This window comes from Eubalaena glacialis, chromosome 1 (genome assembly GCF_028564815.1).
Source record: "Eubalaena glacialis isolate mEubGla1 chromosome 1, mEubGla1.1.hap2.+ XY, whole genome shotgun sequence".
Taxonomy (NCBI): domain Eukaryota; kingdom Metazoa; phylum Chordata; class Mammalia; order Artiodactyla; family Balaenidae; genus Eubalaena; species Eubalaena glacialis.
The window spans coordinates 158944428-158971834 of record NC_083716.1 but is presented as its reverse complement, the minus strand read 5'-3'; the positions used below and the strand labels follow the sequence as shown (position 1 = coordinate 158971834).

The following is a 27407-nucleotide window of genomic DNA, read 5'->3' as shown; positions in this document are numbered from 1 at the left end:
GAGCTCCCCCTACAGGCCATCCCAACTCCAATTTTAGCAGAGGTTTCTTTAATTCCACAGTGCATACACATTTAGGATTGTTATGTCCTCTTGGAAAATTGATCCTGTTCTCATTATATAATATTCCTCTTTATCCTGGTTAATATTCCTTGTTCTGGGGTCTACTTTGGGTGTTAATAATATAGCTACTCCAGCTTTCTTTTGCTTAGTGTTTGCAGCTGTATCTTTTCCTATTCTTTTCATTTTAACCTGTCTGTGTCTGTATATTTAAGGAACATTCCTTGTAGACCTCAGATAGTTGGGTCTTACTTTTTAAATCAATCTAACAATATCTGTCTTTTAACTGGTGTATTATACCATTCACATTTACTGTGGTGTTAATATGGCTTAATTAAAAACCTACCATCTTGGTAGTTATTTTCTCTCTGTTCCATTTTTCCCTATTACCTGAGCATTTCTTGATTCCCTTTTATCTCCACTTCTTATTTATGCTTCTTTAACATTTTTAGTGATTCCCCTAGAGTGAGTGTTTATTTATATCTATATATCTTTAATTAATCAGAGTCTACTTTCAAGTAATATTACACTGTTTCATGTGTAGTCTAAGGAACTTTCAACAGTACGTTTCCAACCCTTCTCTTCCATCCTTTGTGTTATTGTTATCATTTTTCTTCTACATATGCTGTAAACAAAATATTGTTACTGTTTTTGTTTTAGACGGGGGTGGGGCGGTGGGGGGGGGGGTCAGCAAACCTTTTTTTTGTAAAGGCCCAGAAAGTAAATATTTTGCTCTGAGGCCACATATGGTCTCTGCTGCATATTCTTTTTTTTCTGAAACAACACTTTAAAAATACAAAAACCATCCTTAGCTCACAGGTCATACAAAAACAGACTGCAGGCTGCATTTGGTTTGCAGGCCATAGTTTGCTGATTTTCTTTAAACATTAAGTTACCTTTTATAGCAATTAAATATCAGAAAAAGAAGAATTGTATTTGACATTAATTTGTTCCATTTCAAACACTTTTCATTTCTTTGGGTAGATCCACATTTCTGTCTGGCATCATATTCCTTCTGACTATAAAACCTCATTTAGTATTTCTTGTAGTGTAGGTCTTTTGGTAATGAATTCTTTCAGTTTTTGTTTGCCTATTGCAGTTATTTCTCCTTCATTTTTGAAAGATATTTTCACTAAGTATAGAATTCTGTGTTGACAGTTTATTTCTTTCAGTACTTCGAAGATGTCTTACTTGCATGCCTTCTGACAAGGTGTCTTCTGAAATTTTTATCTTCGTTCCTTTGTATTTAATGTTTCATTTTTTCCCGCTGGGTTTGAGACTTTCTTTCTTTTTTTTTTTTAGCTTTCAAAAACTTTTAAAAACATAAAGTTTTATAAAATGTCACAAAATACTAGTTAAATCAGTCAGATATTTTGAGTAACCTTGCAGTTTACTACAAATGTCAAGTATTACAAATGCTTGTGGATTTTTATTTATAGGAATTTCCTGAGGATTTCATTTCTACATATATAAAACCCCTTCACCATGTCCAATATGAACTATTTTTTTAAAGTTCTCTCATTTAAACATTTAAAATTGCTGTACCATTTAAATTGCTTCAATTTAAGTATTTAGTGATACTTCTTTATATAAAAATACAGATGCATAAAACAAAATAGCACCTATCATTTAGATTTTGGAAAGAAATGCAGCTTTTTAGTTAGCATTGAGGCAAAGCAGGGCACCTGCTTCTTTCCAATTGCACTTGGTTCTCTGCAGATATCCACTCGGCACTGAGAAACTTGCCTGTTCACCAGCGTGAGGAGTTCTGTGAACTCTAAGGAAGAGACGAATTTTCCCAGCATCTCGCACAAATCTTGAATGTACCATGAGCCATTCACAGTTCCCCGATGAAAATAACCTTCTGCCACAGAGTAACACATGAGGAAGTCTGCTCCAGCAGGAAGTGTATAAACTGAGGCTGCATCCACCTGGGTTAGGTTGACATCCAGCTTGTCTCTCTGATGATCCACTACATCCAAAGGGATGACTGGCACATCATGCTGGTTTCCCCGACATGCCTGAATGATAAATATCTTGGGTTTTCCAACCAGGCTCTGACACTTGTCTCCTTTGAACAAGCCAGTCAATGTCTGAATTTCAATTTTGGCATCGTATGCATAGATGTGGTTGCCTTCACCATGACTCAGGAAAACACACAAAAAGCAATTGGCGTCTGCGTGGCTAGCGGTTGACGCCTTATGAATTTTGAGCAGTAGTTCTTCTGCTTTAAGATCATCAAAGCATTTCACTTCCAGTCTGAAAACCTGCACTTAAGATTGTCTCTGTCGGCGCTGGTGCCCCGCCTGTCTGGCAGGGTTAAGTGCCAGAAGATGCTCTCATGATTGAAGATTAAAGCAATTCCTCTCCTCTTATGGTCCCTTTTGTACGTTTCTGCCGTATCGAACACTTCTTTGTTTATGAAAAGTTTAAAAAACAATCACTTAAGTCATATTAAATAATGAGCTCCTCCAAGCCCAAGGTCAGCATATAGAGTAGATAGAGGTCTGCTGCATCCTCCTCCTCTGCCAGGCAGACAGACCACTGGTGTGCCCCAGGAAAGCCTCCCAGCCATACTGGCAAGGAAAGTCGTGAAATATTGGTTTGGCCAAAAAGTTCCTTTTGTATTTAAGTAAAAAGACACATTTTCCATTTTCACCAATAACTTTATTGAACAACGTATTCACCGTTTTGTTCCATTACCTTCTGCCATTTCTCAGGCTACTTCAATTCCATCTTCCCAAAACTTTTTATCTTTTTGAGCAAAGAACTGTTCCAGGTGCCTTTTACAGTCTTCCAGGAAATTGAAATTTTTTCCATTAAGAGAATTTTGTAAAGACCGAAATAAATGGAAATCTGAAGGTGCAATGTCTGGTGAATATGGCGGACGAATCAGAACTTCCCAGACAAGCTGTAAGTTTTTGCCTGGTCATCAAAGAAACATGCAGTCTTGCATTATCCTGATGCAAGATTATGCGTTTTCTGTTGACTAATTCCGGACACTTTTCATCGAGTGCTGCTTTCAGTTGGTCTAATTGGGAGCAGTACTTGTTGGAATGAATCGTGTCATTTTCCAGAAGGAGCTCATAATAGAGGACTCCCTTCCAATCCCACCATATACACAACATCACCTTCTTTGGATGAAGACTGGCCTTTGGTGTGGTTACTGGTGTTTCCTTTTGCTTGCCCCACAATCTCTTCCGTTCCACATTATTGTACAGTATCCACTTTTCATCACCCATTGCAATTTGTTTTAAAAATGGAATGTTTTCATTATGTAAAGAATCACATGTGGAAATATGGTCAAGAAGGTTTTTTTTTCACTTATGTGGAACCCAAACATCAAAGTGATTAACATAACCAAGTTGGTGTAGATGATATTCAGTGCTTGATTTGGATATTTTGAGTATGTCGGCTATCTCCTGCGTGGTATAACGTTGATTGTCCTCAGTTAATGTCTTGATTTGATCGCTCTCAACTTCAACTGGTCTACCTGACCATGGAGTATCATTCAGTGAGCAGTCTCCAGCGTGAAGCTTTGCAAACCACTTTTGACACGTTTGATCAGTCACAGCACCTTCTCCATACACTGCGAGCCCCACGGAGCCCTGGCACTGAGCTCATTGCAGCTGAGTGCGCAGCACTGATGCCCAGGCGGCCTCCACTTCCTGCAGCCGGGCCACAGCCCACCGAGATTTTCTTTTTGTCTTTGATTTGCAGCCTCTGATAGGCCTCTGTGTGTGTGTGTGCGCGCGCGTACACATGCATGCACATGTGCACATGCCTGCACATGCTTAGTTTTTATCCTCTGTAGCGTTTTTGAGTTTTTGGTTCTGTGGTTTGGTATCTATCATTAAGTTTAGAAAATTCTCAGCAGTTATTTCTTCAAATATTTCTTTTGCCCTATTCTCTTTCTTTTCTCCTTCTGAAATTTCAACTACACCTAGGTTAGGACTTTTGGTATTATTCCACGGCTATTGGACACTTTGGTTTTGCTTCATTCTTCTTTTTGTTTCTCCTTATTTTAGTTGGGGATTTCTGTTGACCTATTTTCAAGTTCACTGATTCTTTCCTTGGATGTGTCATATCTACTGAAGAATGCCTGTTGAGAGCATTCTTCATTTCTGTTACTGTGTTTAGCCTTTCCAGCATTTCCATTTGATTCTTTCTTATAGTTTCTATCTGTTTAAAAATATGCATTTGATCTTTCATGTTGCCCACCCTTTCTATTAGGGTCTTTTACCATTAATTACAGTTATTTTAAATTCTGTGTCTGATAGCTTCCCCATATGTGTCATATCTGAGTCTGGTTCTGTTAATGGCTGTGTCTTTTGGCAGTGTTGTTTGTTCTTGCTTTTTGTATGCTCTGTAATGTTTTGTCAAGACATGGACATCTTGTGTAGGACATTAGAGACTGAGATAGATTTTATTCCTGGAAATAGAATGCCTTTCTATTTCTGCTAGCCCTTTAGTGTGGGGAATTGATCATTCTGGTCAGGAGTTGACTGGATTTGAGGTGTGTTGTTGGTGAGCCTATCCTCAGGGCACCACAGACTTCAGATTCCTCTAGTGACACCTTGAGTTTAGAGTTGGGGCTGATTTGCTGAAGGGCTTTTCTCATTGTTTCAGTGTCAGCCTTAGGTCTTCCTTCTGGACTGTGCCTCAGAGTGGTTGGTCTCCATGCTCTTTCAACTCTCCCATCAGTGTTCCATTGTTATTTGTTACTTGATGCTTGTTAGCCAGTGTCCAGGTGCATCTACCTCAGGTAAACAAGTGCTCATGTCTTGTCTCTTCCTGCAGATGCCTGGTTCTCCTCAGATTCTGGGCTAGTTTGTTCCACTGAGACCTCAGCTGTCTAATGGATTCAAGAAAGATATGAACTTGTAGTTGATCTGACTTTTTATTTGTAAGCATGGGAGTGATGCTCTTTTCAGCTCTCTACACCCTGAGCAGAATTCAAAAGCCATGATTTGATGTTTTCCAGCTCTTTCTTTTTATTATCTTCATGTAAAATCCTGGAGCTATTTTCCTTCCCTCTATGCTTTATAAAATGTCATTTTTACATTTTATACATATAAATCAGGGGTTTGTAATTCTTACCTGGGAAACAGAAATAAAATACAAGTCTTGGGCCCCAGTGTTTTAATTGATACATGTTGGGATCCAGGCATGGGTATCTTTTACAAGCTCCCCAGATGATTCTGATGTATCCCTAGGTTGAGAACCCTTAGTCTAAGTATCACTTATAACTTTTCCTTGCACAGAGTGCTGTTGCAGTATAAACGACCAAATGTAATTTCAGGCTGTGTACATTCACCTCTGTGACTTTGTGGAGTTGTTTCCCTCCTAATTGTCCTTTCAGTGGCAGTTAAGTGCCTGTGATCTAGACCGACAGTCTCATAGAATGGGGAGGAAACTTGGAGTTCTTCCTATTTAACTTTCCACTAACGTGAATATCCTCCTTGACAATCTATGGCTTTGACGCTGCTTGGGGTCTTTCAGGGGCTAGAAGCTGTCTGCCATTCACAATAATAAACCCCATTGTGAGACAGTTTCACTTGTTTGAAGTATTTTCTTTCTATTGAATTGAAATTTGTCCTTTTATAAGCTACCAATAATTTGTCTAATTCACAGCCTTGCAAACTGTTTTGAAAAAAATCCATTTGCATGACCCAGTGCACATGCCTGTGCACATACACACACACACACTCATTTGCATGACAAGAATTTTATGAAACAGCACTTACTGTAAGTCTCCTACCTCTAGATTGATTTCATGACCCACCTATGGGTAGTTTTTTGCAGTATGAAAAATGCTTATCCAGCCCACCTTCCCCTACACAAGCTTGCAAAGCTGTCACGACAGCTCTCCTGGCTCCTCAGGGTTTTCTTGTGCCTGGTGTAATGCTCGTTCCTTTGGCTATGGTTCAGCTTCCTCACTGCCCTGGCCAGAGTCATGCACTAGCTGGGCTTCAGTGTGTGGAGTCTTCTGCAAATGAACAGCCTAGTTCAAAGGCCAGGGCTCTGCAAGTGGTAGATCAATTCAGAGTAGAGGAAGGTCTCGTCTTTTTCTAGACATCATTTCTAGTCCTGTGGCCCAAATTCAGTGGGATGTAAATTGAAGCCATCTCTTGAGAAACATTGTTGATGGCTTTTCTTTGCAGTTTTTATGTGTCCTCTCACAGTTTTCATATTAATAACATGTTATTCTAATTAGCTACATATGCAGCTTCAATTTCCAAGAGACTGTGAACTCCTTAGATGTCAAGAAGAGTATTTCCTTCTTTTTCTCCATTGTGATCAGCACAAAAAATTTAATTTATTAAACTAACCTTAGAAAACGTGTTCCCAGTCAGGAAACTTTGGACTTTTAGCACCGTTGCTTTGCTAACAGTTGTGCTACCAACCTTACCTATAACTTACCAAGGGGGCAGTGGACAACCTGGGAATTTAGATGAACTTGTCACCTTGGTACTCATGCACAAGGCACTGTGGCCGGTGCTGGGTGAGATGCCCAATATTTCACAGCCTACAGCCTGGTTGGGGACACATGCACGCAGGATGAGTGTCAGTGAGTTGTGTAGTGGGAATGTGTTCTTAGAGGTCACAGATGAAACAAAGGTCACACAGCTTGTCAGGAAAGACTTGATTTTGGCCTTGAAGGTAAGCATCAGACATATGCAATGGAAGGTATTTAGGGGTGGAGAGGATTTGGAAGGAGAAGAATGCTATTTTAATAGTCTCCCAAGTTCTACAAAATCTTTGCTCTCTCTAGGAGTGGCTTGGATCTGAGAGAAACTGTAGGTAAGATACAGAGGGAAATCTAATTTAAATTGTTTCTGTAGGAAGGATAGACATTAACCGAAGGTAATAGGCTCAGTTTTCCTCACCCCTGTCCCCAATGTCTGAGTCTTCAGGGACTCTGACAGATTTAGTTTGGAAGTGACTTCTTGTCATGGTGAGGGTTCAGCTTGCCAGGGGCCACCTCAGGGCTGTTAGTTTAGCTCTGCCTCTTTGTGGCTTCCATCAACTTTTAGAGCAACCATTCATAGCCATTGACCTAATTTTTTCTACTTTCTCTTCTTAGAGGGCTCTTAAAAGATGTATTATTAAGAAATGTACATTCTCAAAGTATGTCACATCTACCACTCCTCAAGATACACTGCATCTGTGAGACAGTCTTCTGAGTATTCTTGTGAAACAGTGACACCATCAAAATATTGCATAAAAATCAGATATTGGATCATTGGTGTCTTACTGAAAACATCCCATTCATCTGGGGGCTGTTTTGCTATGGTAGGAAAATAGGGATGGAAGTACATTATGAAAAAAATACCAGGCACTGTGTGTGTGGTATTTGTTCCTCAGTGAGATATGGGGACCACAGCTCTTAAGCAACTACAAGAGTAGTTAGAACAAAGATAAGGGCTATGAGTAATCCCCCAATGTCTTGCTCTACAGGGTAGGTATTGGTGTTACTGAGAAAAGTACATCATACATTTCTCTTAGAATCTAGTGCCAGGATGGTAGTTGATCTTCTGGGAAGAACTGATAAATCAAACTGTGGAAACCTGTATAAGTCTTTATTTCTTTGTGCCTTTGCAGCCGGGAAGCCTGGAGCCAACTGTAAAAATCCCCAACCATCATGATAATTTTGTTTCTAGTTCTAAGGACAGAGATTTCCTGTCTTAATATGATTTCATTTTTTTTAAAAACAGTAACTTTTATTTTTTTCTTATTACCACAGTGATACATGTTCATTATAGAAAAGGTGGAAAATAATAGGTTACCTCCTGCATCAGATATTTTCCTGTCGCATAGTAGGTGACACTGTTTATGTTTTAATCATTTTCACTTCTTCTAAGCATATGTGTGTATATATTTTTTCTTTAAAAATGAAATGGTACTTGTTACGCTGTATTAAAACTTAAAAAAAAAACCTTAACCTTTATAGACATTTTCCATGTCATTAAATATTCCTGCACAGCATTATTTTTTAATGGCTAGTATAATATTCCACCATGAGGCCATATCTTGTACTTTTACCTTGAATTCAGCCTTCTGCCCCTATAAACAACTCTGTCATGTACATTCTTGTAGCTAAATCTCTGAGCACATCCGTGATTATTTCCTTAGAATAGAGTTTCAAGAAGTGACACAGTTGCTTAAAGGTCTGTAATATTTTTAAGGCTTTAGATATATATTTCCATGTTGTCCTCCAGAAAGTATGGGCTAATCGCCTAAAGTTTGAGAGTGCCTCTTCCCCAAGCCTCTTGCAGTTCCAAAGCGATTATCGTTCAGAATCTCTATTAGGCGGAAGGACTTCAGGCTGTGGCCACGTGAGGAGGTTGCACATCCTCTTCCCCAGAAAGCAACTCTATATCTGGACAAAATGAGCAGAAATAAGTGTTCTATCACTCTGGTAATCCATCCATCACACAACAGTCTGCGAAGCTGCCCCTGCCCTGTGGGTGCAGAGGTGCTGTCTCAGCAGGGGAGGACCAGCCCCTTTGCTGCCCAGATCAGAGGGACTCCCTGCATTTGTGCTGGGCGATGCCTGCACCCAGTGAGTGTTTTTCCAGATCCCTTCTCCCCTGTTTCAGTTTACTTTGAATCTTAAAAAAATAAAAATACCAATATTCTTTTATATTTATTGCAGAAAAAGTAGAAAATAAACATAAAGAGAAGAAAATTAAAAGCACCGATAAGCCCTCTCAGTGTGTATTCTTCTATATCAGCTCATTTCAGTAGAACTTTTGCAATGGGAATGTTCTGTGCTGTCCAGTACAGTAGCCACTGTCTTCCTGTGTTTACTGAGCACTTGATGTGGCTAGTGTAACTGAGGAACTGAATTCTTAATTTTGGTTAATTCTTATTAATTTAAATTTAAATATCCACATTGGCTAGTGGCTATAGTGTTGGGCTGCCTAGTTCTATTATTTCTATAACATGGAGGCATGAATACATACATATATAGTTTAAATAAACAAAAATAGGATCATACTGCCTATTGTATTTTGTATCCTCCTTTTTCTGGTTAACAATATATCGTAAACATAATTTTAATAGGTGACGTATTAAACTGAATGGATGTACCATAAATGGTTTAACAAAATCTCTGTTGTGCCTTCAGGATATTCCCAATAATTTGGTATTATAAACAGCATTGAAGATAATCTTTAGAGCTAAAGTTGTGACATTATTTATGGAGGGTAAATTCTTATAATTTGATTTATCGGGTAAAATTTGATACCGTTTTCCAGACCTCTCTTTCAAGAAGTTCTACTAGTGAACATTCTTACCAGCATGAAAATATATGAAAGTATCTCACCCTTATTGCTGTTAATTTTAAATTGAGATAAATACATGTGCCATAAAATTCACCCTTTTAAAGTGTACAATTCAGTGGTTTTTAGTATGTTCACAAAGTTGTGCAACCATCATCACTATCTAATTCCAGAATGTTTTCATGACTCTACAAAGACATCTCATACCATTAACAATCACTCCCCATTCCCTCCTTCCCTCATCCCCTGACGATCTCTAATCTGCTCCCTATTGTATGGATTTGCCTATTCTGGACATTTCATGTAAATGGAATCATTCAGTATTCAGCCTTTTGTGTCTAGCTTCTTTAGCATAATGTTTTCAAGATTTAAGGTTCAGAAACCAGTACTTCATTCCTTTTTATGGCTGAAAAGTATCCTTATTATATGGATATACCATATTCTGTGTATCTATTCATCTTGATGGAGATTTGGGTTATTTTCACTTTTTGGCTATTACGAATAATGCTTCTATGAACATACATGTATAAATTTTTGTGTGGACATATGTTTTCATTTCTTTTGGGTATATACCTAGGGGTGGAATTGCTGGATCATATGGTAAGTCTATGTTTAACTTTTTGAGGAACTTCCAAACTATATCCAAAGCAGCTGTGCAATTTTACATTCCCACCAGCAACGTGTGAGGGTTCCAATTTCTCTACATCCTCACTGACACTTTTTATTGTCCATCTTTTTGCTTATAGTCATCTTAGTGGGTATGAAGTAGTAGCTCTTTGTGGTTTGTATTTGGATTTTCTGCTAACTAAAGATATTGATTATCTTTCATGTGCTTATTGGCCATTTGTATATCTTCTTTGGAGAAACGTTTATTTAGATCCTTTGCCAATTTTTAATTGGGTTATTTGTCTTATTTTAGAGTTATAAGAGTTCTTTATATATTCTGGATACTAGACCCTTATCCAATATATGATTTATAAATATTTTCTCTCATTCTGTAGGTTGTCTTTTAACTTCCTTGCTAATATCCTTTGAAACATCAAAGTTTTAATTTTGATAACATCCTGTTTATCTAATTTTTTTCTTTTTTAAGTTGTGCTTTTTGGGTCATATCTAAGAAACTAGTGCCTAATCCAAAATCACACAGGTTTACTTCTAAGGGTATAGGTTTAGCTCTTCTATTTAGATACTTGATCTATTTTGAGTTAAATTTTGTATATGGTGTGAGTTAGGGATCCAAGTTTATTCTTTTGCATGTAACTGTCCAGTTGTCCTGGCACCATTTGTTGAAAAGAGTATTCTTTCTGCCATTGATTGTCATAGCACCCTTGTCAAAAATCACTTGACCATAAAGATATACAATTACTTCTGTACTCTGAATTCTATTCCATTGATCTATATATCTATCCTTATGCCACTACCACACAATCTTGATTGTTTTCATTTTGTAGTAGTTTTGCATTCTGGAGTGTAAGTCTTCCAACTTTGTTCTTTTTTTTTTTTTACAAGATTTCTTTGGCTATTCTGGGTCTCTTACATGTCCATGCAAATTTTAGGACTAGTTCGTTAATTTTTGAAAAAAAGCCAGTGGGGATTTTGATAAGGATTACATTGAATCTGGAGATCAATTTGAGGATTATTGCATTTTAACAATATTGTCTTCAAGTCATGAACACAGGATGTTTTTCCAGTTATTTAGGTCTTCTTTAATTTCTTTCAGTAATGTTTGATAGTTTTCAGTGTCCAAGTCTTGCACTTTTTAAATTAAATTTATTGCTGAGCATTTTATTATTTCAGAGGCAGTGTAAATGAAATTGTCTCAATTTCATTCTTGGATTGTCTGTTTGTAGTACATAGAAATACAATTGATTCTTGTGTTTTGATTGCATATCCTGAAACCTTGCTGAACTCATTGATTGATTCTAATAGTTTTTTACTGAATTCATTAGGATTTTCTGTATACAAGATCATCTAAAAATGGAGATAGTTTAACTTCTCTCTTTCCAATATGATACTTTTTTTTTTCTTGCCTAATTGCCTTGGCTAGAAGTGACAGTACAATGTTGAATAGAAGTGATGAGAGCAGACATCATTGTCTTGTTCCTGTCTAATGTTCCTGATTAAAGAGATGGCCAGGATTATTTATGCTATTTTTCAATGATTGTTTTTATACTCTGAGAATCTGAGCGATAGGGGAGGAGTTGCTGCTTGGTTCTTCCAAGGGAAGGAGGAATAATAGACAGTCAAACAATAAAAATCCCCTTTGTCCTATGTATTGGGAAGCTTGGCATAGTAGTTACTAGAAAAGAAGTATTTTAGCTGAGGAATCTATTCATGTAACATCTAGGTACCAAGGATTTTGATTAACATCTAATATGTAAGCGTTCATTATTTAAAAATAAAACTTAAATTGTCCCTACTAATTTTTCCGTTCTGTCTTTCAACATATTGGACTTCCCCCTATATGCTTCAGGTACTATGCTGGGATCACAAAGATGAATTAAATACAGGCGATGTCTTCAGGGTGCTTGTGGAGAAGTCTTTTGGGGGAGACAGGAAACAGGAAGTTTAATATTCTGGCAAGTGGTTCCCATCAAAGGGTAACCGGTCAGAAGAGGTGGGCTAAACCCTTGGAATTTTGGGATCTCAGCTTGCTGATGGAACATTCACTTCTACTCCACAGAATCAAAGAATTTTAGAATTGGAGGCTTGGAAATCTTTTCATCCAACCCCACATTTTTCAGCAGGAGGGACTTCTTACCTTATTCAGTAATTCCTGCTGTCTCTCATAAGCAACTCTTCCTTCTCTGAAATGTTTTATCACACACACAAACACGCACACAGACAACACACATGGACGTACACATGTACAATATTTTTCATAGAGAGGCAATCCACGTTCAGTCCGCATCCTGGCTCCATTTGTTGTGTCTGGTTGGGGTAATAGAACACCAGCCCCCGTGTTCATCTTCAGTATGACTTGTCTAGGATTCCTGCTTCACCTCAAAGACTACTGAGCATTGTGCTTCTGATAGGTGCTTCTGACGTGGAGCTGACAAGGACAGGGACGTTATCTGACTCCAGATCTGAGTGACCCAGAGGCTGTGGGAGGCTGCCTGTTCTGTTTAATTGTACGTTCAACTTTCTTTGTAAAGAGCGTACTCCATCCATTTTAAACTTGTCAATTCGGAGGATTAACTAGGAGGCATATAAAGACATACCTGTGTGCTTACTGTAAAGTCGTCTTTCTAGAAAAGAACGAAAGTGGTATTAACAAAAACAATTAGATAGATACACGCCTTAAAAATGTTTACAGAGGCTTTTTAAAAATAAGTCAATTCAGAATTGTATGGAACATGTGTTTCCATTTTTACTTTGCTATTTAAAAGAAACCCCTTATTCTAGCTTTGTTATATATTATTTATTATTATGATTAAAATAACATCAGGTTACTTTTTATCATCCCACTAGTAAAATGGAATGTGAACCTTATGGTATTAAGCTACTAAAGGAAATGAATCGTCCCTACAAACCTTTCAAGTTTAATTAACTTTTAAACAAATATGAAGTTCTAGTTTCCATTTTTTAAATTACAATGCATTTTTTTCTTTTGATTATGTGAGGGGTGAGATAAGGATGCAGAAGTGCTTTCTGGTTCACACTGTTACGGCGTATGATACAGCAGCCAATTCTATCAAAAGGGAAATAGGAAAATAACTGCTATATTTGTGCCTCGTAAGCGGTTTGTAAAGTCCCCTCCAGTCCCTACGATTAAATGTTGGCATCTCTCCTTGTAGGCTGCTAAAATGAAATTTAAAAGTGGAGCAAACAGCATTTTAAAATCAAACGCATATACTGTGTAGGGACACACCCAACAAACTGAAGAATCACAGCATTGCAGGCAATCACTTGATTCAGTGCTGTAAGAAATGCTACAGAAAGGGAACGGGCCTGGGGCAGGGGATCCTGAGAAAGTTCCAAGTCATTGAAAGGCTCTGATGAGTTGCCCCCATTGGGGGTCAGTTGGGGTGGGGAGTGGAGGGGATGGGTTGGTAAAAAGCAGAGCTTTCCCTATTGTGTGTGATAAATGCATCAGTAAAACATACTGTCACTAAGTTACGCTTTACCTCTGTCTAAGCCCTGGAGTGGGCCTGGAACTTGCTCACGGGGAGGGAGGGTGTGGAGGGCTGTTACTAGAAAAGGGGTTGGCACCGTTTAGAGGAAAGCGTGTTTGGACCCGCAGTCAGGAGCTTGCGTCCTGTTCTTGGTCCTTCTGCCTTCTGACTGTGTGACCTTGGATGAGTCACCTTACCCTCCCTGAGCTGTGGTTTCCATACTGCAAAATGCAGCCTTGGGCTAAATGCATGATTTGCAAACCAAATTCCCAAGCCTCCATCAAGCCAGCTCAGAGGTTGTCCCTGTACCGACAATGGGGGTTCCTGGCTCCTGCCTGCCGAAGGGAGCAGCCTCAGTCTCCTCTCTCGTATTTATGCTTCTGCAAGCTGTTGTTGGAACAAAGCAGTCACTAGAAAGTGAAAATTATTAGGTGGCCTGATCTCAAAGACCTTCTGGTTCTTACATTCCAGCTGTCTATAACTCTGACGTCGCATCCAAGCTGAATGTGAGAGGGATCAGGAACGCCCGTTATCCCAGCCTCTCCCCGTCTTTGCCAGGAAGCACCGGGGCCGAGCGTCTTTGGCATCAGAAACTGCTCCTCAGTGGCCGTGAAGCTGCAGTGGGGAAAGGAACCTGCATTTGTAGGGTTTCAGCCTCTGACTCCGGAACAGAGCATTTCACTCTCATGGGATATAGTTGCCCCTTTGCTCCAAGCTTGGGGCCCAGCTATTGGAAGTGGCCTGGAAGCCGTGTAATTTTGAGGGCTGCTGTAGCCTCCATCCCGTGGCCCTAGTCAGCTTTCCACACGTGCTGTCAGGCTGCTGAGTCCTGAACCTTTACTGGGTGTTTCTGAGGTTAAGGCAGTAATGACCACCTGTCAGCTGCAAGCTGGGATTCTGAGCGCTGGGCCTCTCCCAGGAGTCACTTGCTAGTTGGTGTTAAATAAGCTTTTGCTGTCCCATGTCAAGACATCACTTATCTGGTGCCTGTCTTGGGAATCTTTTCCTTTCACCCCTTAATAATGTGCCTTCTTGTGCCACAGACTTTCCTCCATGTCTTTTGAAATCATGGTACGTGTACTCTTGTGTTGCCAGGAGTGAACGTTTAGGAAGTAGGCCTTCAGTTTCCCTGCTGCTTGAAGCAAATATAGTGCCTTTTGTTACGTGTCCCAAGACGCCCTGGTGAACACAGACGCCTGTGAGGAAGGTTTGGCAGAGGAAACCGTCATGAAAGACCTATTTTAATTGAGGAATATATAGCTGGAGACCCAGGGGTGTCGAGCAGTTTAATTAATGTTGATGAGAAATGAAGACTTGCTGTTTAAAAATGAAAATGCAGACCTCCTGTCTCCATATCCATTTCTCCATCATGTCGTTGTTCCTTTCACCTGCTTTGTGATTTAGCAAACTTGCCTGGAATGCCCACGATGAGACCAGGCACCTTGCTGAACGCAGGGCTGCCAGAGGGGAATAAGCCCAGGCCTTTCCCTCAAGGGGCGTGTGGCCGGGCTCGGGAAGGAGCTAAGCAGTGACAGCCCGAAGTCGTCCGTGCGCGTTCAGGAAGGTCCTGGGAGTGGGGGACTCGGGGTGAGCAGCCACGTGCTCCTGGCTGGAGCAGGAGGTGTTCCTGCAGGAGGTACCCCAGGGGGGTGACCTAGAGGTGCTCCAGAAAGGGGGGAGGGGGTTCCAGGGGTGGGAGCGAGGGACTTGGCGGGTTTGGTCAAGTGTAGGCGCTCAGAGTCCCTGTTGGATCCGGCCTTGAGGAACAGAGGAGGAGGGAGCGGGGGCCTGGACGGGATAAGCAGGATCAGGCTGGGAAGGACCTCGAATACTTTACAGTTGCGCTTGTCAGTTTGGGTTTTACCCTTGGGGTGTGGGCCCCACAGCAGAATTTGGGGCAGACTGGGAGGTATGGGAGGAGGTTTGCAAGGCTGCTGAGCATGAGGTTGATAAGCAAGGGCTCTGGGTGCAGGTGACTGGAGTTTGAATCCTGCCTTTACCATCTTGCAGCTGTGGGCAGGTTACTTAACTGTGCCTCTGTTGCCTCATCTTTAAAATAGGGATGAAAATCCTCCTTGTCTTACAGTGTTCTTGTGAGGAAAAAATACATCCACCTATAGCTCTTACAAAAATGCATCCAAGATTAGCACTTACTTAAATTTAGTGATCGTATTTTGGGCAAGGGGGCATATCATATTTTCCATGAGCAGTCTCTTAGACTGTGTGTCAGTTAGCTATTGGCATGATAATGCTGGGTAAGAAATACTGGAAAATGCAGCAGCCTAGAGCAGTGGTTTATGATCGCTTTTGCAGCTGTGGGTTGGCACTGGGGCTTGGCTGTCCCACGCTGGGCTGAACTGAGCAGCCGAGCTTCAGGCAGTAGCCCTGGCTGGGCCTGCGGGTTGGGTTCACGTCCACTCCATGTGGGTCCAGGCTGAGGGCAGCAGCCGTCCCGGGGCAGCTCCTGCCAAGGCCGTGGCAGAGCTGGAAGGGGTAAGAGGACACCTGCAAGGCTTCTTCGGGCCTGGGTTCCCTCCGGCCAAAGCGAGTCACAGGCCAGCAAGCCCGGGGTCAAGGGGCCAGGGGATGATTCTGATCCCCTTTAGTGGGAGGAGTTGCAGAGTGTCTTGGTGAAGGCCATGCACACAGGGAGGGGGGACGGGTTGCGGCCACCAGTGAGGTACCATGGGCTGTGCTGGCATTTCCTCCAACCGCAGCTTCTAGAGGGGAGTTTCCGTGAGGGGTGGAGCCAACACTCACCTGGCCCAGCGTGAACCCAGGGTCTGGCTTCAGTTAGTGCCCTTCCTGCGTTTGTCCCAGCGCCGACCTTCAGGCTTTGCAAATGCGTGCTTTCTCCTGCTTCTCGGAGGCTTTGGGGGAGACTGCACTTTTTAGGGGAAAATGTACAGGTATGGGTTTGAATCTTTGAAGTGGGGATGAGAACAGACTCTAATGATCCTCACCGGAAAGATGGGAGAGTAGCCGAGGTGTTGCTGCAGGAATGCTCGGCAGCCTCTCGCAGAGTCAACAGGCTGCAGTAACGGTGAACATGTCGGCAGATGTGAACTCCACGAGAAGACTTACTGTTTAAATCCAAGAATAAAATGTCTCTGCTTACATGTGTTTTTAGATGCCTTTCTCCCAGTACAGTTGAGGAATTGCATTTTTTCTGGGCTCCCTGGCATTTGCTTTCTACTCCCTGGGAATCTCTTGTGAGACGTGCCAGGCTCTCGAGTGGCCACCCCTAGGCAAGTGCTGGGAGAGAGGTGAGGGAGAGGCAGCTTGGGTAGGATTATTAGTAGGTAACTCTGCCTCTCGTTCTCCCAGCCTCCTCGGGGCTTGGGAGTAGGATGGGGACAGTGCCGGGAGGAGTGGAATACTACGGCTTTGCTTTGCCAGCATGTCAGATAATCTCTCTCCTCTTCCCTGGCCTCCTTATGCTGCATGACAAATGTATCCATTCTTCTCCAGCAGAAAAGAGAGAAGCAGGGACAGGGAGGGCATTCTTATAGGTTAGGCTTTTCTATTTTATGTACGAGACTATACTGTGAAATGAAATACCACATTTCTTAACATGCTAGTCATGTATTAGATTAAAAAATTCAGCAAGATCTCTAAAATTACACTTAATAATTAAGCTTGATATTAAATTGAGCAATTTTTTCAGAGATGAGGAGGAAATACATTCTAGAATTATTTTGGTAACAAAAACAGCATCAGATATAACAAGTGAAACATTTAGCAGTGTGCTTGGCATACATAAGATGCTGAGTAAATTGTACCATTGATGGCGATGATGATGGTGCTCTCTCTGGTCTGCTTGTTGGTGGAGGGGATTAAAAGCAGAGAATACCAGGCTGAGCACTGCCATCCAGTGCCTTCGTCCAGAGGAACCTCTCTCAGCCATCCCCTCCCGACCTGGAAAAGCAGCAGGAAAATGAACCAGAAAAGCTCAGATTCTCAAACCAAGCCATGTAGATACCTAAGAAGTTAAAAAAATTTTTTTCCTTACTTCTAAAAGACACAATTCAAAACAGTCACTCCAAGAATAGACGTGCAGAAACCCTAATGGTGCAATTCTATTCTGAGTCAAAAAAAAAAAATAGGGCTGGAAAATGATGAGTCGTAGCTATGTAAATGAAAAGAAAGATCATAGGACTTCTCTGGTGGCGCAGTGGTTAAGAATCCGCCTGCCAATGCACAGGACACAGGTCCGATCCCTGCTCCGGGAAGATCCCACATGCTGCAGAGCACCTAAGCCCGTGTGCCACAACTGCTGAGCCCACGTGCTGCAACTACAGAAGCCTGAGCGCCTACAGCCCGTGCTCTGCTACAAGAGAAGCCACTGTAGTGAGAAGCCTGCGCACTGCAACGAAGAGTGGCCCCTGCTCACCACAACTAGAGAAAGCCTGCGTGCAGCAACGAAGACCCAACGCAGCCATAAATAAATAAATAAATAAATAAATAGAAAGTGGAAGATTTAAAAAAAAAGATCATAATGTCTTGTGCTTCAGGGTGTGAATTGATGGCATAAATCTGTCCATATTACTTAGTAGGGGGGATGAATTCGGATAAAAGCATTCAGTGATATATGTTCTTTTTTTTTTTTCTTTAAGCATCACTTATGGCTGAGATGCTAAAATAGATCGTCCATTGGCAGCCTTTCCTGAGTGACCACTGTGGGCAAGGCTCAGAAAGAGGTCACTGCAAGGATTGTACATGAGTCCCTCCTTCCTTCATTCTCTAATAGACGCAGCCTTTGCTTTCCAGGAGCTTATATCTTTATGGGAATGGCAAGATGCAGACATTAGAAACCTAAAAGACAAGGGCAAATTTACATAGTACATACTGTCTATGGTAGGCTTCTAATAGATCTGGAGGAAAAACTCAATGGAGTGAAAATCATGGTTCTAAATCTTGACCAAATTAAACAATGAATTCTTTGACTTCTTTCATTTTTTTTTTTTCTTCAGGGCAAGGAGTGTTATTTCCAGGTGTGTCAGGGTTAGAAGAATATTGCCACCTAAGAAGTAGTCCTTCCCCATAAAATAAGCAGAGAATTCAAACAGTTGGTGACTCAGCTACCATACACTTATATACCCTACAATTACATTCTCAAAGCCTTCTACTGAATAGGAAGAACTGATTTGAACAGGAATTATCACTTAGTTGACTGCTGCCCCACTGAAATGGTGTGATGATGATTTGATTTGCTGATAATCTCTAGCTGAGATTTCTAATAAAACTAATATGTATATTTGGATTTTTACTTTGAGGTTCTTGTACTTTATATTAAAAAAAGTAAATTGGAATAATTTCCTAACTATATATAAATCAAGTGTGCTAAATTTTTAAAACAAAGCAATGAGGAAGGATTATTTAATAGATTATTTAATAAATGGTTTGGACATAATAAAATATCAATTTGGACCCACACCAAACATACCATGCCCCAAATATAAACTCCAGAGAGTTGAATATTGCAAATCAAATAATAGAAACACTAGCAGAAAATATAATATTTATTAGGTCTGCATAGGAATGACAATTTTCATGGCTTCAAAGTAAAAGAAGCAACCAGTGAAGAAAAAATGAGCAGACTTGAATATATTAAAATTGAAAACTTCTATACTAATGAAGAGACATACTGAGAAAGTTTGCATTAAATTTGTGACACATAAATGATACGTGTTATAACCTTAATATATAGCTCATTCAAATGTATAAGAAAAGAACTGGGACCCTAATAGATAAATGTAAAAGGTAATCGCTCCCATTTATTAAATATTTTTCTATGCCCAAATAGATTTACAAAAAATCAGACGATACTGATAGTTTTGTACACAGAATGTTTTGTAACCAGCTTTTCTCACATGCCCAGACTGTGTTACTAACTAGTCTTCTAAATCACGCCTTCCAGGGGTTGCAAAGTATTTCACTGGTGAAGAAGTACAGCTCAATTTTATTTCACTAAGTTTTCAGTGCTGTATGTTAAGATTACAGAAATCTAATTTAAGGTGATTTTTCTATAATCTCTTCTACTTATGAAACCATGGTCTGCTGTTAAAATTATGGTAATGGAAAAAATACATCACATTGTACTTTACAAAGAAGCACATTCAATATTGTTTTTATCAACAATTTTATAGGTAGCATTTGCCATTGAAACCTGTTTTAGTGAAAAAGGAAATACAATTTGAGATCCCATGCTTTTCACAACATGTCATCAGTTATCTTTAAATGTCTTGGTAAAAGGAACATGTTAATTACCATCCCTGTGAGCATTTCTAGGGTAGTGATGACTGTAATGTTATGTTAGGGCACTTTTTCAAGCATGTCATTCCCTTATCTTGCTTTTATAGCAGAGGAAATAAAGGCACTAGAGAAATGTCTTTGAGGTCACACAACAAGTTAACAGCAGATAAACATTAGAACTGGCAGCTCCAGAATTCCCACTGTGTGTAATTAGTTCACTGCAGGCAGGAAATGGCAGCATGGGGGATAAATGGCAAATGTGGTGTTTGGGGACCTAGAGGCTGGTGGGAATTCTCTGTGCTCTTGTGAACCGTTAATTAAGTTAGTTTCTTTCTGAGGTTCTCATTGTGTAGAACTTGGAGGCCTCTCAGCCAGGTATCTTATTCCTTAGGATGAAAGGAAACACTCCAGTCACCCTCTAGCGCCTTGATGGGCTAGTGAGGTGGAGGATATTGGCTGTGGGCCTCAGTATTTTCTTGGGCATTGCAGTCCCTTCCTGAGGTTTTTGGAGTTCGAGTGTGGTTCTGTACTTAGCTCCTGATGGACCCCCGAGGTGGCTGTGGGGAGTGAAAGGGCAGGAACTGTTCTGACTGTTTACGAGTTCACCCTCCTTCCCAGCAACTCCAGGGTCCAGAGTCACCTGGTAAGCACTTGGTCAGCTCGTGGAGTGCATGCTTGCCTTTTTTTTTTTTTTTTTTTTTTTTTTTACTTTTTTGGTCTCCTTATGAGTGATACATATGGAATTGGTGGACTGCCTCCTATTCTTAGGCATCTGACAAAATCATTGTAGGAAACAAGGTGGTGTTTGAAAGCTACCATCAAGAGATTTGATTTGGAGACTTCTAGAGAGTACAGAGGCATCTGCCAAGTTGGAATCAGAGGCTGGCTCCATCTGATGCTCTAACAAGCTCATTAGATTCTGGAATCATGATTATCTTAATTTCATTGGCCCCCTTTTAAGGACATGACCAAGTATTTAGTCACCAAGGGCTGATTGGAGAGAGAGGAATCTGCCTCTGCTTTAGAACTTGCAAAAGAAGGTGGGATTTGGAGTTCAGCTTCTCTTCTGTCCACTCTTGAAGGAGCTTGGCAGGCTTCACGAGGCTCTACTCACTTCCCCTTGCATCCATCCTGGCTACTCAAAGTGAGGTCCATTGATTGGCAGCATCAGGATCACCTGAGAGCTCGTTAGAACTGCTCAGGTCCCATCACTGTGCTCTCACACACCCTCCAGTTTGAGAAGCACTGGTATGTAAGGTGTAAATTGTTTGACTCTGAAAGGTAGCTTGATCAGTGGCGAAAGCTTTCTTCCTGATTATATTTTGTGTTTATACATTTATGACCCTTAATAAATACTTTAGTCCTTTGACATTTTAATAATTTAAACAGCTTTTTAAAAGGTTGTTTTTCATTGTAAATTGCTACATTCTCATTCTAAAAGCTTCAGAAAATACAGAAAAGTGAAAAGTAAAGAGCAACTTACCCCCCAAGTATACTTATTCATAACATTTTAAAGGTACATTTTCTTTCTGTCTTTTCTGTGCATAATTTTGAAAAACTTTACATTTTTTCCTGATTGTAGACATACTATATGATTCTTGTAGAAAATCAAGAAACTAGGAGAAAGCATAAAACAGAGAATGGAAACCATCCTATATATTTAGGTTTTGGGATTTTACCTAGTGTTATAAAGTGGTGCTTCATAGTCTTTGCATCTTTCCTTTGGTTTTAGACGATCCTCTCAGATAAAAACATTTGTTTTTAGTTCTTATACTACTTAAAGGTCCTGTTTCTTATTTAAATTTGATATGATTTTAAAAGATTCTGGTGTAATCATCAATGTCTCAAATATTTTATTTTGTGGTCAGAATGGAGAATTTAGTATCTTTTATGTGCAGTTGAGAAATTTAATTGACTCCCCACCAGTAAGGCACATTCTATACTATATATGAATCTTCTTTGACCAGAAACTTCCCAGAGGGTAGAGAAGACTTCACTGTTGAAGGATGCATGACCACACTCCTCTCCACTTGCCTGATAGGTTGTCTTCCGGAGGCGAAAAGAGGGACAGGTTAGATTCCTGCTCCCTAGAAAAGTCCTTTTTTCTTAGGTCTACTGCTTAGAAACTTCCAGATGATTGGAGAACACCACTGCAAGGAAGCAGGTTTTTGTTACCTGGGCTCTTGGCTGAGACTGGAAAAATGCAAGAGAATGAATCTTTGCCCAAATCTCTGGGTTTTTTAGGTAGTTTGAGAGAAATCTAGTGTGATTTTGAACATCTGTAGAATAACTGGCTGCAGTGTTTGAGGCAGGTAGGGGACATCTGGTTGTGATTTCCCCTGTGACACATTTGCCAGGCTTTGTTTTGGAATACGTCATTGCCCTCAGTAATGCAGAATGCATTGCGTTAAGTGAAGAATTCACTGCATTTTTTTTATGTCTGTGGATTAGACTCTTTGCTCAAGTCTGGTTGTTCCAAGAGTAGTTGATGCAATTTACCATCCAGGGGAACAGAGTTCAGAAACTGAAGTAACACGTATCCAAACTTCAAACTTTACTTGCCTCTTCCAGAGAACATTAAGAAGAGATTCAATGTATATTTCTAAAAATTGTAAGTAACATCTCTAAAAGTTCTCTCCCTTCTCTCCTGCCTCATGCTTCTGGTTCGCCTCTCCTCAAAACTCATTTTCACTCCTCTGATCCACACCTTTCTGAAGTTCTAGTCACTTCTTCCCTTGTAGTTCTTCACTCTATGGATCACTTTAGCCCCACTGACTTCTTTTAGTTTTCTTTTGATAACTTCCAACTAGGGAGAGTCAGCGACAGGAATTTGTCCAGTTTGTGGTTGGGGCAGGGGGTGTGGCCTCAGCAGAACCTGATGGGGAAGGATTGTGGCTACTTAGTTATTAATAATAATAGCTCTTCTTGGTTTTTTTTTTGGTGTGTGTGTTACACAGGCTTCAGGTGTGCCCTGTAGTCCATGCTTGTTGCCTTGGTGACACTGTGTGTTCTTCGGAACGGTGGAGTCACTCCAGTGAGTTGTGCAGAATTTGTTACAAGGATTAGCTCATTGGAAAACTGAGCATGTGATGCATGAAACTGGGCTGATCAGGGCTGAATGGAATTGGAAGGTAGCAGATCCGAAGGTACCACACCCAGACACTGCTGTTGCAGATCTTGGCTGAGAGCATCTTCTCCTTGTTGAGAAGCTGTTTGGGCAGGAAGGGCATGTGGTCTGGATATTGCATTAGCCAGCTTGGCATTTAAATTTGCCAAAGAGTTTGACGTATTGCACCATTTACAAAAATGTCCCTGTGGTAAATTTCAATGCTTCAGCCTCCTGTAATTCTGCATGTTATTCTTTTTAACCAGCTTCACATCTTTCTACAGCATCATTGCATGTCCAGTCACCCGAGGTGCTGAGCTGTGTTCTCTATTGTGACGCCTGGTCCCAATCCTAGAGAAGCTTACACTGAAAGCCACAAACTGTTTCCATTTTTATTAATAGAAGCTTAGGATTTTTCCCCAGGCAAATATGTTTGCTTGCTGTATATTTTTTTTTTTTCTTTTTGTAGAGGGCAATTTGTTCTCTTGAATTAGAACCGAGAGGTTGTGAATAACTCTTGTTGGCTTCTACCTGTCATAATTGTCCTCGCCCACGTTTTAGACAACCCAGTGTAAGCTAGCCCACTCCCTGCACAGAACAGTCTGTGATTTCGAGGTGCATCTGGAGGCTTCCTGTTCTGGCAGGTTTCACAGTCGGTAACCATAGGAAGTAAACACTCATCAGTATTTGGTGTATAGAGACATGTCCCATGACACTGTAAATGCCTCTCTCTCTACATGGTTCTACTATTTCATACATTTCCAAGAAGTCAACAGGTAGGAACAGATGCAGCCTGATTGATTTCTGGGAGGGTAAAGACGGAGCATATTTGCTGTGGGATACGTAAATGGAATCTTTGGCACTGGGATTCCTTTATCTTTTGTCCATGGATAAAAAGTGTATGACTTATCATTTAATCCCACACCCAACATTAGCAGTGGTGATAGGTGAGGAGTATGAGGAGAGGGACTTATAAAAAGTGATAAGATGGTGGGAATGTAAAACTTGGCTTGGCAGGGTCTGCCTGGGATTTTGCTGAGTCCATAGCAACACTTAATTAACTGTGTAAACATTCTATTCAAGATAAGACTATAACAGTTGCCTGGGGGAAAATTCTTTTGAGTCAATATTTGTTTGATCTTTTATATAGTATTTTGGCTCTGCTGTTCAAACTCTAGCAAAGTAGCTATAATAAATGCCATTTCCAGGGCTTTGCTGTATTTACACACAAGGTCAGTCCTGGGAGAGGTAAAGGATTGGAATCACTGTCTAAACAGAGGTTCTAAGGGGTCTCAGATATCTTTAAACGTGGAGATCCTTTGTTTCAATCAGTTGACAAATAATTATTAAACATCTGTAGTAAGTACTCTGGGAGAAAATTCAAAAATACAGGGTAAGATGTTTGCCCTCAATTTGCTTATAATCTAGCTGTGGAAATGAAACTTTAATCAGTGTATGTGATACAAGATACTTATACTAAATAACGGTAACAATGGCTCTGATTTATTGGCTAATAAACAGCACCACACGGTCCTAGTACTTTCCTGAGCATGAGCTGACACGCTCTGTCCTCCCCGTTAGGCAGGCGTGGTTGGTTAGCGTGGAGTTCGCATGGAACAGACAACGCTGTGGGAGTTTGGAGAAAGGTGAGAGAGGGGAGCAGAGAGACGTGAAGGAAAACCTTAAGGAAGAGGTCTCTCAAGACAGATCTTAAAGACTGGGAAGCAACAGGACCTCCTGTATAGCACAGGGAACTACGCTCAATATCTTGTAACCTATAATGGAAAAGAATCTGAAAAAGAATGTATATGTGTGTGTGTGTATAAATAAACCGCTTTGCTGTATACCTGAAACTTAACACAACATTGTAAATGAACTATACTTCAATTAAAAAAAGATACAGATAAAAAATAGTTACAAATTTTGCTCTAAAAAAATATTGGGAAGCAGATGGCTGTGTCATGGGAAGAAGGAAAAGGGCATGATGGGCATTTGTTGTTTTTCCTTGTAATACTGATACCTTCTTTCACTTTGGAAAGTTGTTTTACCCTTCCTTGACTCTCAGCACATGTGCTTTTGGTGAAGGGGACAATAAACAAATATAGAAGGAAAACATATGGAATGTCAGTGTGATAAGTGCTGTGAAGAAGAAGAAATACAGGAAAAGGAAAGGATGCTGAGATGGTGGAGGAGGGGATTTATGATTTAAAAAGGGTGGTCATGGAAGGCTGATTTAGACACTTGGGTGAATATTGAAGGAGGAGAGAGAAAGAGCTATGAAGGTACCTATGGGAAGAGGCTTCTAGGCAGAGGGAACAGCAAGTGCAAAGGCCCTGAGGTGGCAACTTACCTAGTCTGTTCTAGGATCATCAAAGAGGCTAGAGAGGCAGGAGAATGGTGGCAGGTGATGTCTTTAGAGGCAATGCCTGCCCAGTTGCTGCTGGTTTTGATGAGGAGGATGGTGGTGATGATGTAGGAGGAGCTATTGAGAGTTTCTGAGTGAGTGGAATTGCAAGTGGGCAGCTGTACCTGCTCCTCCAGCCCCATGCAGCTGTAGCTTCTCGTGGGCAGAGGCACTTCGGCAGCTTCACGTCCATCGCCTGGCAGGTAGGAAACCGGCGATACAGCTCAAGCCCTGGGCGAGAGCACCCGCCTGAGCTGAACGACCCCCTCGCCTCAATCCTCACGATGTTTTCTTGGCCTGCAATTCTGAGTTTTTCCTTTGATTTCCTGCTTGGCACCGATGTTCCTTCTGGAACAGCCACCCTGGCCTGAACTGCAGCCTCTTGGCTGGGTCCTTGGCTCCACCTGGTCCTACCCCGCCAAACCCACCGCCGTGTTGCCAGGGGTCAGTGCTGGTTCTGGGCTGTATCTGTAGTTACCTGGGGCTGTGTGCTGAGTGGAGAGTTAGGAAGATGCTCTGTGCTGCTGGGGCCTCCTTTTCCCCCGCCCCAATGTTGTTGGTTATCTCCCCACCACTGCCGCGTCTCCTTGGATAACAGACAGGGAAACTGGAATTAGCTCGGTGGCCTGTGCTTCTTTAGACACACGCGCTGGACGGTTGCCAGAGTCCTTGGGGCAGGGCTGTGACGCGTGGGTTCCCTCCAGCCTGGGTTTGCCTGTCTCTGATCCTTTCCCTTTAGTCCCTGCAGCTGATGCACTCAGTTATAAGCATAGGCTGTAGCAGAGAGGATGGAGACCTGGGGTAGGGATGGGGACCCAGACCAGGCAGTGCGCATGGAGGAGGAGGGCGGACGTGGGGATTTGAAGAAGCCTCGACAGCACGGTAAGTCTGCTCTAAGGCAACATGGTAAAAAGGAGAACCAAAACAAGCATTTAAGGGTTTAGGGATGAATTTTAATTCACAAGTTGCAAACGCGACAAGCTCTTTCACAGTCTTATAGTCGAGTCATGACCAAGTTATGTAAAGAAGAATGTGTCTGCCTTGGAGACCCTGTGAGGGTACAGGTGGGGCTGGGTCCACATGGGTTAAGTTCAGATCAGACGGTTGAGCTAATATTTGCTCAGCCATAGGGTCACTTGTGTGAGGACACACCCATGCACACACATACACGCACATTCTCACCCATTCCGTCATTTGGTTTCTGTTTGCAGTTGCTGTTACTTCTGTGTGGATCTAAAACACCAACGTGAATGCTGTTAATAGGAACAATTTCAGTGCCAAGGGACCCAGTTTTCAAAAATACAGACAAGAGGCTGAGGTACTGAAAAGTTCTCTGCAGTGAGAACCTGACTCACTAGGGGTGCACGTAGAAGCTTTTTCGAATTTCCTGTGAATCAAGGCATGCTATTGGGTCCTTCTGGTGCTGGAGAAGAGTAATGGGGTTGAAAATGTTATTATAATGAAAATATAATATTGGCGTGATCCTAGGAGGTGGTTAAACTAAGGCATGTTCCCTGTGTGAAGAAAAATGCTAACTTAAAGTAAGTGGTATCCCCGGCCCGACCACTTACTTTCCTGGGAAATGGATTAATTTAACATTTAACCAGCTTCCAGAATATCCTATGAAATGCTTTAAAATTTTAAAATAAAGTTTATTTTCTGAATAACTAATTGACTCATGTGATTCAACATTAAAAGCTGCAGAAGAATATTCAGTGAAAACCCTTCCTCCTCTCCCTTCTCCTCCAAGTTGGCTGGTTCCTTCCTCAAGGCAACCCACCTTACCAGTTTCTGATTTATTTTGTTAAATACAATAGAATGCGCTCCACCTGTGTTAATATTAAGGAAAAACTAGGTGGCTTTTCTCTCTTTGAGGAACTTCTATTTAATAAAAGAAAGTGAGCCAATCATTGATACTGTATTTTGGAAACTTTTACTATAAATCCAGTAATTACAAAGTTCTTAGATGCTGAAGTCTATATTTGATACTCAGTTTTTCGGTCCTCAAACTAGCAGCAGTAACAAGCTCCTGGGAGCTTGTTAGAAAGCAGAATCTCTGGCCGCTGCTGTGTCTCATTTTCACAGCATTGGCCTCAGGTGGCAGAGTAAGTGAAGGTCCATACAGAATGAAGAAAAGGAGAGAGGGTCTGAAGTAGAGCTCTGCTACTCACCTTATTCCAAGG

The 27407-nt window shown here is 41.1% G+C and overlaps 1 long non-coding RNA gene and 1 pseudogene across 1 annotated transcript in view; one reads left to right on the top strand and one right to left on the bottom strand.

Moving 5' to 3' along the window:
• Positions 1–27407, top strand: part of LOC133097769 (uncharacterized) — a 141851-nt gene that overhangs the window by 12654 nt on the left and 101790 nt on the right. The gene's annotated exons all lie outside the window — the stretch shown is intronic.
• LOC133104638 (caspase-6-like) lies at positions 1683–2770 on the bottom strand (annotated as a pseudogene).